The sequence below is a fragment of the Camelus dromedarius genome, chromosome Y (genome assembly GCF_036321535.1).
Source record: "Camelus dromedarius isolate mCamDro1 chromosome Y, mCamDro1.pat, whole genome shotgun sequence".
Classification (NCBI taxonomy): domain Eukaryota; kingdom Metazoa; phylum Chordata; class Mammalia; order Artiodactyla; family Camelidae; genus Camelus; species Camelus dromedarius.
This window is the reverse complement of record NC_087473.1, coordinates 16,290,321-16,308,875: the sequence shown is the minus strand read 5'-3', so window position 1 is coordinate 16,308,875 and position 18,555 is coordinate 16,290,321. Positions and strand designations below refer to the sequence as shown.

The 18,555-nt window shown below is 41.9% G+C and overlaps 1 long non-coding RNA gene across 2 annotated transcripts in view; it reads left to right on the top strand.

The window, feature by feature from the left end:
- The first annotated feature begins 7,253 nt into the window (after positions 1-7,253).
- The window catches only part of LOC135320457 (uncharacterized), a 33,992-nt gene continuing 22,690 nt past the window's right edge, over positions 7,254-18,555 (top strand). The window contains exons 1-3 of one of the 2 annotated variants that reach the window (XR_010379611.1): positions 7,254-7,314; positions 8,372-8,527; positions 9,366-9,453. This is a non-coding gene — a long non-coding RNA (uncharacterized LOC135320457). Of the gene's footprint in view, positions 7,315-8,142; positions 8,528-9,365; positions 9,454-18,555 lie in introns of those variants that run through there. The other variant, XR_010379610.1, reaches the window with a different exon arrangement.

The window sequence follows — 18,555 nt, the reverse complement described above, 5'->3', positions numbered from 1 at the left end:
CACTACCTTCCTTTTCCTTCTTACCTTCAGAGCCCTGCCGATCCTGGGACTATCATCAATTTTTTTTTTTTTTTTGAAACGTGCTCTCCCCTCGAGCAGCACACCCATCTAGGGATCCTGCCTGACCTTGGCCCATACGTCCAGCTTAACAGACCGTGGACCATTTGTCCTGCGAGGCTCTGCTCTGCAGGTGCATTTGTGGTCGGTCACGGACGTGCTTCCCGCAGGAAGCCTTGAGGCAACCGCAGTGGGGAACACAGCACAGCGATGACAGGTCCTCCCCCTGTCCAAAGGTGGAGCATTCCTGAGACACCATTTGTAAGCCAAAACGCTGTGAAGTGGGGAAGCAGTTACCTTAGGACACGTCTTGCCAATGGAGGCACTAAGTAAGCACAAAGTATAGGTGCTCACAGACTCAGCCCACAGCCCTGGCGGCAGGATGCTCAGATGCTGAGTGTGGTTCCAGGGGAAGGAGCTCGGGGGGGCCACGCTCTCTCCACTGGGCGTGCGAGCTGCCTCTGTGACGGCTGCAGCCAAGCACATGCTGGACACATCTTAGCTTTTCAAAAGTAAAATCGAGAATCCTGTTAGGATTTCTTCCGGTTGGTGAAAACAGGTAGCAGTCTCAGGTCTCTCGCGAAAGCAGAGCGAACTTTGGAAAGGCGGCGGGGGCGGAGCAGACCGTTATCTAATGAACACGTCCTTCTAGTCAAATACTTTAAACCCATTAAATACTGACTCTAAGCTCTTAAAACCGTATCGTGTCTCTAATGTACTGACGCTTATGAAGAGTAAATTTGCTTAAGAGTAAACTCAGCTTGAGGCTTTTTTTTTGAAGGAACTGTTGGCAGTCCTGTGAGCTCCATTTACAGATATAACCCCGTCTTATTGCCTTGTCTTGAAAAACTCAGGCCGCTGTATCCCATTAGCAATTATCTTGCACTCGTAATAATTAGATTTAGTTCATTAACCTGGATGTCTTAGGTTTTTGTTTTTTTTTTTTTAATCACAAATTTTGCATTTACTGATGCCCGGAAAAGAAAATGGAAACCTCAAAAAAAAAAAAAACAAAAAAAAAACACCCTCAAGCTGCTCTCATGCAGGGCCCTCGGTTTAATTTTCTTTCCCGTTTTCAAATTTGGGGAAGAAAAACTTTTCCTCTCTCATTTTAGGTTCGTAAACTGGGAGGGTGTGCATTAAACATAACAGAAGAAAGAGGGACAGGAGAAAAGACACACCATTTTTATTAGTATTTATGTGCACAGAAAAGTAGTGAGACACAAAGAAATGGTTAGACTCCAGGCCTTATACACTGGTTTTTGTTGTTGTTGTTTGTTTGTTTTTTGTTTTAACTGGAGATGGTTTGGGCTCCAAGGGACGGTCAGTTGTGGGAACCAGGAAATGGGTGATGAGCTAATGCAAGATGCAGGCTGTTTTAGGGGGAGGGTATAGCTCAAGTGGTAGAGTGCATGCCTCGCATGCACAGGGTGCTGGGTTCAATCCCTAGTACCTCTTCTAAAAGTAAGTAAATAACCCTAATTAACCTCCTCCCCCAAAAAAGAAAAAGATACAGGCTGTTTTAGTAAGTTCTGTTTACACAAACTCATCTTGTTTTTCTTGATACGAGACACTCTCTCCCTGACGTGCGCCTGCTTCTAGGCAGGTAACTCTCCCTGCATCTCATGGTTCTCAAGTGCCTGTGGCTCAAAGAGTTCTTTCTGTGAACGGGGCATATTTGGGAGAGCTGTATTCTGACTCCCCTCCCGTTTTTCCCTCTGTACACAGTTGGTAGCTGCACACTCTGTTTTTAATCTTTCAGTCAACATGTTTAGCTATAAAAATCTACTATGAATTAAAATCTTTCCTACCATTGGACTCTCTTAACTGTTCAGCTCCATGCTTTAAACAGAACATCTTCTCCCCACTCCGCAAACAGCAGTGACACCTTTGCCCCAGACCAAGCAGGGGTCTCTTTCTGGACTCCCCAGTCTTTTGTGTTTGTCCGTTCTTGCCCCAGAGCCACACGCTCCTAATTCCTGGGGCTTTACCCTGAGAGTTTGAGTATCACGTGGACAATGCCCAGCTCACATACAAAAACAGAGCTTGAACCAACCCAGAAGTCAAGCCAGAGTTTCTGCAGAAATTGACCCAGAATGGTCAGGACCTGGTCAGTGTCTGCCAGTTTCCCTAACGTCTCCCTTCTTCCAACTCAGAACCAACTGGAGAAAGTCAAACAGGCTCTGTCTCCAAGTTCCTCATACAAGAGCTTCCAATCAGAGCTCACCTGAAGCCTTCCCTGCAGTCCCTGGAAAGCTTTCCCACTTCCCTGCCTGCTCTGGGGAGGAGGGGGTCCTCAGCTAAATGCAGATATTGGCGGCTGACTCCCTTTTGCCGTAGCAACCTGTCAATAAACAGCCTCTGCTGGTTCTCATTTAGAATTAGAGGATGTTTATTTCCACAGTTTTAATCCCAAATTGGGATAGTAAGTCTTCCATCTTTATTCTTCAAGAATGTCTCGATTCTGCGAGGTCCTTTGAATTTCCACATACATTTTAAAACCAGCTTCTCCGTCTCCACAAAAGTCTGCTTGTTGTTTTGATTGGGATTTAATTCAGTTTATACACCAACTTGGGGGGGGGGGGACAGCAGAAGTCTTAGTAATACTGAGTCTTCCAATCCATGAAAATGGTATATATTTCCATCCGTGTGTATCTTCTTAAATTTCTCTCAGTGGTATTTTGGAAGTTTTGGTGTAGAAATTTTATATATCTTCTCTTAAATTTATTTGAAGATATTTGATGGTTTTCTTGATGCTCTTATGAAGTGCACTTGAAAATTTAGAAAGTTCTCTGATTTTCTAGATTTCTTGTGTATTTCATAATTATGTGTGTGAACGAGAGACAATTCATATGCATTGGAACTGGAATATGATTTGCAGAAAGTCTGCATTTTTAAATGATTTCTTCAGTGATGGTCTGTGTTTGCGTCCACCAGGCACCTCCTGACACTTATAGATTTGTGGACGTTGTAAAGAAATTGTGACTTGGCCACACGGGTGGTGTAATTCCCAGTGACGAACTTACCACGGAGGCTGTGATGGTTAGGGAGAGTTGGCTTTTTGCAAGAATTTCAAACGGCCCTTTCATTTTTCACACCGAATCCTTGGACTTCTGTCCTCAGCACAGAGACCCCTGGCATGACAGATTTGCGGCAGCTGGAGGGAGACTGGAAGACATCTTCGGGGCAAGCAGGCTTCCTCGTGTTAGTGCAGTCATTTGTGGGCTTCCATAGTATTTGATTCTTAGTCACCAGCTCAGATTTGCTTTAAGGAAAAAAACATTTAAAAAGGATGCTTACATTTCATCTGTCATTTTATAGTTTCTATACTGGGAGAGGTTGTTACAATGGACAGTTGGACCTAATGCTGGAAATGGAGACTCTAGACTGTTAAAAATGTTCTTTAATTAATGCTGCTAAGTTTTGCAGTCAATTAGGTAACCCTGTACCACATCATTACTGGATTTCCCCCCTCTAATTTCTTCTTCTTTCTTTAATACTGGGGCTCTAAGTGAAAAGAAATGGTTGTACCCGGAACTAAAAAAAGATATTTATAAAACTGAAGAAAAATTATTGACAGAATTTTCTTCTATAAAGAAGTTTGCTTGGATTTACATTTAGTAGTGTATATTACCAAAAAATATATACGTGTATATATATATTTTTCTTACCTATGTGAGTAAAGGTAATTAGAAAAAGTTTTCACAAAATTATTTTTGTAGAAAGAGCTACACACCTCTAACAAATTAAGATGTGTAGAGTCTTTTGGACTTTAAAATTACATTGCAAATACGGAGAGATAGACACATGTTGTTAATTTGACGTTTTATAAAAATTTAGCAGCATTCTTCTTTATAGACAAAGATATCTTTATAGCCCACTGAGTTTTCTCTTTCTGGGTTCCAATAACAGTGGTGATTAATCCGACAGCTCAGAACATTACCTCTTCAATGAGTAATATCAGTGTTATAAATCATATTTTCATATTTTTATTTTCCGTTCACTGACTTTTCAAATATTTCTGGCCTAGAATACGTTCTTTCCGTGTATTTCTTTCAGCGTCTCTGTGAAATGTTCGCCACGGCTTGTAAAGCCTGACAAATGGTGGAGAAGTTGGCTTTGCCTCTGGTGTCATGATGGGCAATGTGTGCATACTAGCATTTATATTATTCTGTTTCCTCCCTCCCCTCCCTCCCTCCCTTCCTTCCTCCTTCCACCCTCTCTCCCTTTTCCATCATCACAACAAGAGGGTTGTTCACTGAGTAGCTCTAAGTCCATTGTGGTTTGGGTACCATATTCAGGAGGCTGAGCCTCGCAGACAGTTCATTATGCTCTGTCGTGTGGTTAAAGCCTCCATCTACATCGTGGTTAGTGACCGTGGTCTCTGTTTCATTGGCTGTAAAGTGCTTTTGTTGTATCAGTACACCACGGGCACAAATCACGCTTCTCCATCATGTACCAAGGTGACGCACCTCCTCCAAAGGGAAAGCACACAGGAGTGCACACTCTCTGCAGTTACGCACACGGCACCTGCTAGGTGCTCAAATATCTGTGTCGTGGGTGCATGGGACGTTGACTAGCCAAGGATTTCCGGCCCTCACATAAACTTTTCTTTTCTTCCTAACTGGGGAAAAGAGGGGGCACTTCTCCGTGCCTGGTGTGTCCTGCCAACGGCTGATGTAGCACTGCCAACTTCTGTTGCCTCTCACCTACTGCTGGCCTCCCTCCCACCCCCGTGAGAAATGGACTGACTTGCCTGAGTCCTCAGGGCCAGCATCGTCTTTTCTTCTTTCTCCAGGGAGCCAGCAGCCAAGAGGAAGCAGTCATGCTTCTCTGTTTTTACATGTTGTGGGTCGTGGAAGGGAAACCTAGCTCAGACCAGTGTTGCCTGGAGCTGAATGGGTGGGTCGGTACGGAGGGGTCATTCCTAAATTGCCCCCGACCCTGACAAGACCCGCGTGGTCTGTCATATCTATGTTAATAAGGGTGACATTTTGGTCTCCATATACCTCATTTTTTTTTCTTAGTTACTTCAGTGCGTGGGTGGAAAAGTGGGGGGCTGTTAACTGGTCCCCTTTGACACCCAAAGAGGGAGCCTGGTTTCATGTGATTTTTTTCTTGAGAATCTTCTGGTAGGTGCCCTGTAAGCATAACAAAGTGTAATTTTCATCCACGTGTGTATGACACCATGAAGTTATGTGTTAGTATGTGTGTGTGCACACGGAAGACTGGGTATCCGTGTATCTCATTGCTACGATTCGAATGCTCACGTTATAAAGCGTACCCAACAAAACGATGCATTGATAGTGGTGCCGAGACAGGAAACGCTCACCTGTGCCTTATGTAGAGTGGCAGATCTCTGATTCTTCTTCCTTCCATGGAATATAGGCAGCCAAGCCATAACCTGGCAGTGGCTTGCTTTCTTTTCGTTTTGTTTCATTTATTATGTATAAGTCACATCTTTAAGATTCAATAAGCCTTCGAGTAAATTATATACACTTTCATGAGTGATAAAAAGCATTGTGTATCTTGGTCAAAATGTCAGTTATCTAAATAAAACATGGCACTCAAATTATGTTTACGCAGAGGGCCGTGGGCCAGTAGGTTAGGGTGGAAACGCACTTGGTTTAATAGAATCAACTGTGATTATGAATAAACTTTATAATCTGCATCTCCTTGCTGTTTTGTTTAAAGTAACTTTTTGGAAATGTTTAAAATCAGGCAAGTATGGGTTCAAAAATAACGAACTGTTATAACTCTGGAATATTCGCTACCAGATTAATAGCTCCATGACTGTTGATGAGATGGGTAGGATGTGATTTCTCTTAAAACCTGAAAGTTAACTGACCTTCTCATTAAGATCCCTGAAAATAATTTGCAAACACTTTCTTACAGAGCAGAAAGTTAATTGCTTCCTCTCTTTTGAAAATCGCTCAGCACATTTTGTCCACTACAAATATCCTTCAAGTTTGTACTTCCTTTAATGGAAATGCTGTAGGACTTCAGTTGTTTGAAATGACCTTGTGAAACAAAAGAGAAAACCAAATAGTGACCTAGCTTGCAGTGATTGCCTTCACATCCCAGATCACATGTCTGAAAATCAATTCCTGGAAGCTGAATTCTAAGTGGATCCCTCAACTCTCTTAAACCTATGCTAATGAAGAGGGGAAATGCTAATGAGGATTCAGAGGGAAATGGTGGCCTTGGTTTCATGGGGATTTTATGTTTAACTTGGGTTTTACAACCAACTTCCCAGTGATGTTCAGCTTAAAGTGACATGAAATGAATTTTTCACCACCAAGAACATATTTAATTGGGCAGAAGTGGTGCAAAATCCAGGAGTTAGTGGACATTGCATTGGAGCAAATCCAGGGTCATCTTCTGTACGTGTCGTTTGCTTTGGAGAAAATGAAGTGGCTTAATTATTTTCGCTAGATAAGTGTTTTTCTGGCATACAGGTATTCATTGTGACTGTCCCATCAATAGTGACTAGCTCTTCTCAGAAAATTAGAAGTGAACTAGTATCAATTCTTTATCTATCAACCTATCCATCTGTCCATCTATCCATCCATCATCCATCCATCCATCTCTGAGGATCTGTCATCTTTGACAGTAGAAAGTTCCAAACACAATTGCCATATTTTTTTCTATCTTTTCTCCATTCATTCCCATCTTGCCTCCCCCCCTCCCCCAGAAAAATCTGAATCCCACGTTTGGTATTTATTTGTCACCTGTTTGTCTTTAAAATGTCGCTATGGGTCAAGCATTCACAAACAATATGCAGACTTGTTTTGCATGATGTAAAACTTTACGTAAATGGTACTATATTCTGCACATCCTTCTGGTACTTACCATTCCCTGCCTCCCTTCCTCCAGTTTTGTTCGAGATTTTTGTACGTTAATATATGTTTAGTTGATTTCCTTTGATCTGCTACCCAAGTCTTTGAATGTCCAATACATGGTTTTACTTTTCTACTGATGGAAAATTAAGTTGGCTTCAGTTTTCTGCTGTTATAGGAGATGCTTCACGGAGCCTTCCTGTACATGTCATTTTTTTCTTCCTTTTCTTTTCTTTTTTTTATTAAAGTATAGTTGATTTATAATGTTGTGCTAGTTTCAGATGTACGGCAAAGTGATTCAGTTACATGTGTGTATATATATATATACAATATTCTTTCCATGTTCCCTTCCATTACAGGGGTTTTTCTGGTGCATGTCACTTTGAACACAGATATGAGTGCTTTATTTTAAACACAGGTACGTATTATTGATACAAAATATTTTATATACTATGTATTTATACAACAGGTGTCCTATAATGTATCTTTCTATGTGCCTTAATTATATATTACTGCTACAAAACTTTCATCAGTTTTATAGACAAAAATTTAGAATCAACCATGGTTTATATTTACATGTTTTGTTTCTTATGACCAAAGAATTTATTTTGTAAGTTTGAGGTTATTAATGCATCAATCATTTCCTTGTTGATTTGCATTCTTTGTCCTGGTAAGGAAAACTTTTGCTATTCAAAGCCATGACAACATTTTAACATATTTTCTTCTAGATGTTTTAAAGTGTTGTTTTTCACATTTGGGTACAATGGATTTTATTTTCCTTCAAAACCATCTGGCTTCTGAACTCTTTAATTGTCCTCCAGTCAGATAATTAATATGCAAGAAGCCTTATCAGAGTTGGAGAATGGAAAATAAAATGTAGATAACAGCCTCAGGCTTCATCGCTAATACAAGGAAAGATTGTCACTGTTAACTGTGAAGTGTCCTTAACAACCTGAACAGAAGCAGGCAGAGACGTGAGACTAAGTTGAGGACAAGGAAAGCATTTTGATATGAGTTACCTGCCGTTTGCAAGCAGTCAGCACTCCAAAGCAGTGAGCTTGGAGGCAGGCACATTTCCTGCTAATTCCACATGCAAATCCCTCCTGTTGAAGCTTCTCGGACGTTTATGCTGAAGCCTTCTAGGAACTTTCTTTTTTTTTTTTATGTTACTAGTATTTTTTTAAATTGAAGTAGTCAGTTACAGTGTGTCAATCTCTGGTGTACAGCACAGTGTCCCAGTCATGCACATACATGCAAATACTCATTTTCATATTCTTTTTCATTAAAGGTTATTGTAAGATATTGAGTATAGTTCCCTGTGCTCTGCAGAAGAAATTTGTTTTTTAATCTATTTTTGTATATAGTGGCTAACATTTGCAAATTTCAAACTGCCAAATTTATCCCTTCCTACCCTCTTTTTCCCCAGTAACCATGAGATTGTTGACCATGTCTGTGAGTCTGTTTCTGTTTTGTAGATGAGTTCATCAGTGCTCCTAGGGCCTTTCTTAAGCCTCTCAAGCCAACAGAAGGGACCAATGATGTCTCGGTACATCCTAATACCAAGATAATGCATCTCCCTTCCCCAGCCCATCATAACCGGCAGAGGTGGGCTGAGCTGAACACACGCCACGGTAACTAAGCTTGGTTTCATTCTCTTCGCTGTTACGTACACCGACATGTTGTTTCACAGATTATTCTGTGTCATCGTTCTGAATCAGTTTACCAGGGTCTGATCAATGCTGGTGAATAGATACAAATTGTATTTTTGAGCCCGTCCACACTGTGCTGATCCAAGAGCAGAGGTGACTGTATTAAACAATGGAGATGCTACCCTTTTTTGCCACCTCGGCCACTGATCAGAACCAGATGGAAGTATCGAGAGGTGGGCACGCAGAACGGGCCAGAGGGGTCTGCTGGGAACACGCAAGCAGCGATAGCATTGTCTGGAATGGTCACTCAGTGTTCCTTGGACTGAAGATGCGTTTGCATAGGGACTTTTCAATGATGTGAGCTGTGGCAAATTGAAGACTTCAAACAGAAGGAAGGGAGGTGGGGAGGAAGAGAGGAAGGAAGGAAGGAGGAAAGAGAGAGGAAGGAAGGAAAGAGGGAAGGAGGGAGTGAGAGAAGGAAGGAAGGAAGGAAGGAGGGAAGACAGACCAGAAACCCATCTCCATCCCAAATATACCTTGCAAAGAAAATAACATTATTGTTGAGGGTTTTCTCAGCAATCATCCTTAAAGAAAATTGCCTAGTCACAGAAGGTCCTTTTAAAAGCAGATTCCATCAGCCATGTGTGGCTGATCAAAGCTGGCGTTTGTAGGAAGGAAGGAGGCTGATCAGAAAAGACAGAGGGGACTTGATTTGGGGGAAGTTATTGAAGAGATTTATGCCGTGGCAGAAATGGTTATAACTTGGGAAGCAGCCAGAAAACGCTGAATCGGAGAGATTATAATATAATCAATACTCCAGGGAACAGGTTGCCGCAGAAGAAAACTACATTTTGTGAAGCGTGGTGCAAAAGCAGTGACAGCGTTTCGATTGGAGAAGAATTCAGAAGGTCAGTATTTTTCCCCAGTAAAGAGTTTTCACAATTGATTGTTCACTCACGTACTTGGATGGATTTTTACCTTGATGATCTTTAATATTATTATTATTACAGAATAGACACTGTTCTAGCAATTAGATACAAGGGCTGTTTCATTTCTTCAGTGTTCTTAACTAGTCAGTCCTTGTCAGCGTTTGGCACGGCAGGGCAGGAAGTGGAAAATTACAGCTCGTGGGCGAAATCCTGTCCACCACCTGCTTCTGTAAATAAAGTTTTATTGAACACGAGGGTGCCCGTTTCCTTTATGTATTGTCCATGCGTGCGTGCTTTTGTGCACCAGAGCAGAGATGTGTACTCGCAGCAGAGACCTTATGACCCACTAAGGATAAATTATTTACTATCTGGCCCTTTGTACAGAGAAAGTTTGCTGCCCCCTGTATTAGGGTGTGGGGGAGTTCCACGACCTTCAGCACCCCTTCCTTCCTCAACTGCTTTTTCCAGACTTCTGGGAAAGTATAAAAGGTCAGAATTGATTTCAAGAAAGACAGCATTTTCTATTTTCTAATCTTTTCTTTAAAAGTCTCCAAATTGCGTAGTGAAAAAAGAAAGAATAAAAACCACATGCAACTCTAAATAGTGATTTATCTCTGGGTGATAAAGTGATAGATGAATTTTATTTTATTCTTGCTACATGTATATAGTTTCCAAGCATTTTAGCAATAAACTTGGGAGAATACCGTCTGTAATAAAAAAAGTTTTTTATTTTTATTTTATCTATTTTTTTTATTGAAGTATAGTTGGTTTACAATGTTGTGTTAATTTCTGGTGTGCAGCATAGTGATTCTGATATATATATCAGATATATATCTATATATATAGATATATAGATATATATATATTTCTTTTCATATTCTTTTTCATTGTAGATTATTACAAGGCATTGAATGTAGTTCCCAGTGCTATACAGTAGGACCTTGTTGTTTATCTATTTTGTATAAAGTAGTTTGTATCAGCCAATCCCACACTCCTAATTTGTCCCTCCCCCACACCGCTTTCCCCGTTGGTAGCCCTAAATTTGTTTGCTATGTCTGTGAGTCTGTTTCTGTTTGGTAGATAAATTCATTTGTGCCTTTTTTTTTTTTTAAGATTTCACTTATAAGTGATAACATATGATATTTGTCTTTGTCTGACTTACGTCACTTAATATGACAGTCTCTTGGTCCATCCGTGTTGCTGCAAATGGCATAATACTATATATTTTTAGAACCTACAAACTTATGGAAATCTCAGACAATTCATTTTCCCCAATCAGTAGGTGCTGGGGTTGGGTCTTGGACAGAAACCGACGTTTAGTGAGCATCTTCAGTGTTAAGAAAAAGTCACGTATCATCCTGCAAGCATGTTTTTTTTTAAATTTAATTTATTTTTTGAATTTTGTTGGGGGGGTGAGTAATTTGGTTCATTTTTTTTTTTTAATGGAGGTACTGGGGATTGAACCCAGGACCTCTTGAGTGCTAGGCATGCATTCTACCATTGAACTATACCTTTCCTCCCCCTACCCCGCAAGCATGTTTTGATACTGATTTGCAGTGAGAAATATATTTCTGGTCTTTGCTGTGACTGAGCTCCGGAAACCTTTGGAATTTCCTAAGTGATGAGAGCAATCAAGGTGTTTTCATGTAAATGATGTGACTTTGGAAATGCACCTAGGGATGGGGGCTGGTAGCCAACCCTGAATAATAATAATAATAATAATAATAATAATAATAATAATAATAATAATAGAGGGAACTTTCAGTCCCACCCCTGGACCTGTGGGAGGGGAGAGGGGCTGGAGGCTGAATTAGTTCTCTGTGGCCAGTGATTTCGTCAGTCAGGCCTATGTAATGAATCCTCCGTAAAAAACCAAAAAGGAGGGGCTTTGGAGAATTTCTGGGTTGGTGAACACATGGCGAACTGGGGAGAATGGCGACCTGGAGAGAGCCTGGAAGGTCCGAGCCCTCTGCGTCTCTTCCATCTGGCTGTTCCCGAGATATCGCCTTTCATCATGAGTCTGTGATCTCGTAAGTAAATGTTCCTCTGACTTCTGTGGGCTGCTCTGGCCAATTAATCAAACCCAGGGGAGGGGATTGTTGGAACCTCTGGTCTGCCAGTTTGTCGGAACCACAGGTGACACCCTGGACTTGCAGTTTGTCCTCTGAAGTTTCGAGTGGGTAGGGTGGGGGACAGTGTAGCAGAATTGAGCCCTGAACCTCTTATGCGACCGTATCTCCCGTGGATAGTATCAGAACTCAGTTGAATTGTAGGACACCCAGCTGGGGGTCTGAGAGTTGCTTGGTAGCTTGGAGAAACCCCCACACAGCTTAGAATTGGTGAGCAGAATATTCTGATAGTTTCCTGGGTTAAGTGCTCGTACTTCAGAAGGCTTGCATAAGGTTTCCAGCACAGCTGTGTTTGTGAGGGAAGGAGTGTGGTTTGGATACAAAACTAGCTTTAAAGCCCATGGTCTTTTCAATATTTCACCTGTAAAACTTACCAAGGTCTAAGTGCATGGGAAACATTAAGAAGTGCATACAGATAAGGGGGAGCGTACAGCTCAAGCAATAAAAGCGCATGCTTCGCGTGCACAAGGTCCTGGGGTCAGTCCCCATGTCCTCCATCGAAAAACTAAATAAATAAATATAACTACATCCCTCTTGCAAAAAAAAAAAAAGAAAAAGGAAAAAGCAGTGTATACAAATAATACGTCGCCAACACAAGAGCACAGCAGTGTGCTGTTGGGGCGCTATATATGGTAAGAAAAAATGTATTTCCAGATAAAATATACTGGCACGTAAGAAGTCATAGGGTAAGTGAAGTCATTTTAGGGTGGTAATCTCCATTACAAATGTGTCTCGTAGGTGACCATCCATATTCAAAAGTAAATAATTGAAGATTTTTTTAATACACATTTGATGGTGGGCTCTATTTTCACAAGTGCCTGAATTAGGTCAGGTGCTGGCCTCATGTACTTAAAATAACACGAATAGGATGATTTCCTGGAATAGCTGTTACCTCATTTTCTTCTGTTCGAGGCTAGCTCTGTGAGATTGTGTCCTCTGGCCGACGGCTAAGTGCATTGGAACTTGCAGGCGATCTGATTTTCATGCCCCAGACCCTTTCCCAGATGGTGGTTCTCTGTGAACATTGAGGAGAGGTGTTACCGCATGGCTTTTCAGGGGACGCTGTTTGGCAAGGTGTGATGAACTCATTTTTGGTTGTTACCATTGGAGGGAGGTGGTGGTACTGTCACCCGGTGGGTCAAGGGCAAGGGTGTTGCCCAGAGTGCCCAGGACAGCCCCCACCCCACACGAAAGAATTATCCAGCCCCAAAGTGCTAGCGGCTGGAAAGTGCCAAGGCTGGGAAAGCCTGGACTGGGAAGGGAGGGGTTTGAAGAAGCCGTAGCTTTGTCTAGTTAAAGTCAAGTCTATGACGTGGCCTTGAGGCGTGTTAGTGCCGTCTAAGGCTCTAAGCAGTGCTCCCTGAGGAAATGAGCCGATGGGGTGGGGCTCAGAGTCCTGGAGGTTCAGGCGTGCCGCTGTCTGTGTGATGAGTCTGTGATGTGGTGACGCAGGTGTGCATGAGCATTGACGATACCCCTGTGAAGTGACATCTGATCACTGCCTGGAGGCAGGCGTTTCTGGGGATATCTGGTCAACCAGGAAGGCTCCGGGCTAATCCACCTGCCCTCAGCAGAGAAGGTGCCTGGAAAAAGCACTCACCCCATTAACGCTGACGGTAGGACAGAAGCCACTATTCTGTGATTCGTATCCAGACAGGAGCGTCAAACTTAAAAGGAGACGGTATCTGGGTGATATGTGCTCCAAGGGAAGATCGTAATGGTTGTGAAGGTTTCATAAAGGGATGTTCAGGTTTCTTGCGTGTTTCTCCTCGTGGTCAGTGACTGTGAAGTGTGAAAGCAGCACTTCACCAAAACAGGAAATGCATTTGGGAACAAACAAGGCAGTGTCGGGATCCCGTGACCGTACTTCACTCCAAGATAGCAGGTCCCTTCTCCCACCCACCTTCCAGCTCCTAGGGCTGCAGTCCCCTGCACTAGGGAGGTTTCAGGTGTGGTCTGGACGCCTCCGGTGGTTCCTGGCAGTCAGTTGGAGACATCAGGGCGAGTCGGGAACGAGAAGTGCCACTTCCGCGTCTGGCAGAGATAGGGCGGACTGCAGCACTGTGCTGGCTGCAGTGTGCTTCTGTCACTTTTCCCAAGAGGTGATCTCCTGGCCCTCCTAGCAAAGCAGGCTGAGTGACTCAGGTGCAGGAAGCAGACCAGGAAAGCCTAGGTCATTGCTGTTGGAGTGGAATCTCAGTTTGACTCTTAGGAGCATGAGACCATGGGAATTCAGCTGAGGTTTGGATTAAATCCAATATGGACAAATAAAAGAATAAACTGGAGAGAAAGAAAAAACCTGAAAAGTTATAGAGCTTCAGAAAATGTCTGAATGACCCAGAGGGAGTAACTTCTTATCTGGCAGGATGTGCGCAGATAAAGTAAACGTAGTTACAGAAATATCACATGGCTTTTCGTAAAAGAATATGCATGCGGCTCCTTTCTCTTTGCCACCTCCATCCTGTCCCTCCCAGCTCTCTTCATCCATGTGTGTTAATTGAGCACCTACTGTGTTCTGCATACTGTGCTCCAACTTGGGACCATAAAATGCTTCTTTACCCTCTGAAGGTCACAATACTTAGTGGAGGACAGACGTGTGCAGTGACAGGCAACATCATGGTGGCTACTTTGTCCGGGTGGACACCGTGCTTTAACACGGACAGCAATGTGATGATTTCTGATTATATTGAGGGAGTAAATTGTGGCTCAATTGGGCTTTATCGGACAGTGGAGATTGATAAGAGTATTCTATTCAAAGAGAGTAGAGAAAGCCAATCGTAAAGTTACTAACGTACACTGCGGATTTTAGCTACCTGCGAGAAGTTTTGTGGGGCCAGCGTGGTTGAGCAGGATTAGGCAGAAGTGGTAGGTGGGGCTGGAAGTGTAAGTTGGGGCCGTATTATCAAAGGCCTCCAGCGCCATGCACGGGAGGGTGGATCTTCAAGATACACGAGTGACACTTTGTGTTTTGCCCTCACGTTTTAATTTCATCTTGACCAACATGGATTATGTTTACATATGTATTTTTAGAATTTTTCTTTAATAAATGAAAGTGTAATTTGGGGGCAACAGATTTTATTTATTTATATTTATAAAATATTTTTAAAATACATAAATATGATTTTCTTTTCAATTTAGGTCGAAAAACATTTCTTCTTTCATTCCCAATTTCTTTACATTTTCTGTTGACAAAGAAATGAACCCATTTCCAGGTGTGAAATACAGCTGAACGCATGCAAATAAATAAAAGCCCAACCTCTGTGTTCTGATTTCCACTGGGGAGCAAGGCAGTGTTTCAGAAGGACCTCAGTTGCTTGCAGCCCCCATTGCCTTGGATCTGGTTTCCCCTCTACTCAGAATGTAAATATACTTCTCTTCCAAGGGATCCCACAAAGAAAGTGGTGGCTTCCCTGACCCCTTGGCGGTCACACAACACTCCAGCGTTCACGTTGCTTTGGTTCCTTATTTCCACCTGTGAGCAGGGTACACTCACACTTTCATCACCCCCCCAACTCAGAGGGGACAAGCTGACATGGCTTTTCAAAGTCAGAACAGTCCTTGCCCTCGACAGGTAGAGAACTTAACCAAGTCTCAGGATGTCAGGCTCCTTTGTCTGGAATTCCTGAGGTGTGTTATCTGGCCTCGCCACACACAGCCCTGGAATTTGCTAATGACTGATTTCACACTGAATAGGAAAAGGGGAAGGTGTATTTAATATAAGCACAGCATTTTCAGAATACCCATCATCTTTTGAGTTGCATCATTCGGAAAGTGGTTAAATTTCTCTATCCAGTAGCTCAGGGGAGTGGGATTTATTGAGAGGTGTAAGGTGAGGTCCATGTGGACAAGGGGTAAAAAAGAACGTGCTTCTGTCAGCTTTCTGTACCCTCGAGGTCCTAGGCCAAGGAGGTACTAGGAATATTGTTCTGGATAGGAGAATGGGATGGTGCCTATAATCTGGAAAAGGGAGTTTGTGTTCGTCAAACAAATTATGCGTATTTTAATTAATTATAAACTAACTATACATAATACATGAAACACTATATAAGTATAATAGGAAAATATGTCTGTGTATCTGTGAAGATACATGTATATGTATTTATATTCATATTTATTTTTTCATAGCCTAGAGGCTGGCCTATTTGCCCCCACGAGAGTTCAGCATGATAGCAAATTATCCAGAATATTTTCCAGAAGGAATAGTCTCTGTTGATGGATCGGATAACACGATTAAATTGAATGCATTTTAGAGAAGTTTTACTGTGGTTATAGAACTATTAATTTCTTTTAAAACTTTTATTGTTGTATTATTTTATTGTTTTCTCTTGGCAGTGGGGAGGTAATTAGGTTTGTTTATTCCTGGAGGAGGTACTGGGGCTTGAACCCAGGATCTCATGCATGCTAAGTGTGTGCTCTGCCACGGAGCTGTACCCTTCCCCCCCTCCCAGGGCAGTAGTACCGAAGTCATAATAAGTTGGTCGTAGGTCTGAGTTGCAGAATGAGAGATGCTCAGTTTTATCCTGTTGTCGTGTATCTGGTTTTACTCCAAAACTGTCTGATCAGGTTTCCCCGGCAGCAAGTTTCGCAACTGTTGAACAAACGCAATTTGACATTATAGGGAAAAACTCATGTTACTAATCCATCTGTTCACTGAGAGAAGAGAGAGAGAAAAAAAATCACTGTAAAGAGAGCACTGAGTAAGATATTTGCAGCACACAGCGCAGGCCAGTGACCCACACTGGTAACTTCTCTGTTTTGTGTAGCATCCTGTAAGTTCCAGTGCTGATAAAACGCAGATGCAGACCTGCATGTGCAAACAGTTGTGACGAGAGAGGAGAGTGGGTTCCCTGGCCTTGTTCTCCTGAGGCTTGTTGCTTGGGTTAGGTGGAACACAAATTTACTGAGCTGGCTCCAAGCCAGGCATGGGAGAGAGCAAAGGGGACGATGCCACCACCTTCTGCTTTATCAAGCTCAGATCTACTTGTGAATTATGTGGAGAACCCATCATCGAGAGAGGATGAATTAGGTGAGTCCAAGGACCAATAGGAATCTGGCTCCACCTGACTTTCTCCGGAATGGTAGACACTTTGCAGCTCCAAATCCCGATGACAGTTACTAGTTGAGAAATCAGGTGATCCTCACATTAAAAATGTAACTCATGATTTTTGCCATGCTCACAGGCTGCTCTAATGAGTATAAAACTTGAGTTTTTGTTTCTTCCCCTGTGAGAATAGATCAAGGATGAGTCAATCAATGGCAGTTTTTCTCTATGTATATCTATCTATCTGTCTATCTATCTATCTATCTACCTACCTACCTATCTATCCATCCATCTTATCTATCTATCCATCCTATCTGTGTCTACCTATCCATCCATCCATCCAATTATCTATCTATCTGTCTGTCTGTCTATCCATCCATCCATCCAGTCTATCTATACATCCATCCATCATCCATCCATCCATCTATCCATCTTGTCTTTCTTATCATTTTAAGTAGGTCCTTGGTATCTTGTTGATAAACGGTACGATAATTTGTTTAGCCAGCCCTGTTGATGGATATTTGGAGTGTCTCTAAACTTCTTTCTATTTCACACAGAAATAGGAGGAGGATGTTTGCGTGTCTCTGAACGTTTGTCTGACTGTCCCCCTGGGACCCGTTTCTAAGGTGGATTTCCTGAGTGGATGGGCAAGCACACTGAAGATTGCTGGTACTGTTTCCAACTGTTCTTTGATGCATTTGTTGACAGTGCATACTGATACTAGGTAGTGCCAGGCTTTTTCATCTTTGTCAGTCTAGTTGTGGAAACAGACATTTTTTGGATTCAGATTCATGACGAAGATGTTTGTTTGTTTGTTTTTTGGGGGGTAGGTAATTAAGTTTATTTATGTATTTTTAATAAAATTTTTTTTAAGTGGAGGTACTGGGGATTGAACCCAGGACCTTGTGCATGCTAAGCATGTGCTCTACCCCTGAGCTATACCCTCCTCTAGGAAACTGTTTTTTAAAACTCAACCCTTACAAGAAAAACAAATTTTTAATGTATTTTTTTTGAAGTGCAGTCAGTTTACGATGTGTGTCAATTTCTGGTGTACAGTACAGTGCTTCAGTCACATAGGAACACACGTACATTCATTCTCGTATTCTTCACCGTAGGTTACTATGAGATATGGAATATGGTTCCCTGTGCTACACAGTATAAACTTGTTCTTGTAGGAAAAAAATTTGTAAGATTTTCCCTCTTTGCCATATATGGACTTTTTTCTTTTCCTTAATATTACAGTGATTCCTGGTGAGTCTGTCTTGACCACACTGAAACTAAGTTTTTTGTTAAATTTTACTTGCAAAAAAGGGCTCATAACTAAGGAAAAGTAAAAGTTTCGAAGGCCATACAGTTATTTATTTGTTGGGAAACTCCCAGCTCTGAGTCTAGGAAACTGAACAGGAGTGTTAACACTGCTCAGACGTGGAGACCTTTTGTTCAACATTCCCTATTGAGCTCCTTGTTACGGAGAAGATATAAAAATCAGGGTCACTTAAGCACTTATAATTCTCTTAACAAAAACCCATTTCATCTGCTTTAGTCTCGTTAATTTTCATCTAGCGTGTGTATGAGAAAAGAATAAAGGTAGCTAAATCATTCTTTGAAAGCAAATGAATTATTAGTAAGAAATGAGAAACCAAGAGCACTCTGAAGCAAAATGAAATTAACGGACGTTTAAAATTTGAAATCCGTGGTAAAAAGGAAGTGTTCTACAGGCAATAGGGTGAGAAATGGCATTTTATCTGGAGCTTGGGTAGAAATCTCTTTCCATGGTATGGTGAAAATGGATTTTTCTTTTTTTCCATACAACGGCAGTGACTTTGATGGACAGATTGAGTCTGAATGACAGTTTGTGTACTATAATCTCATGGGAGTTTGTTGGGTCCCATACATCCACAAAACAAGGTC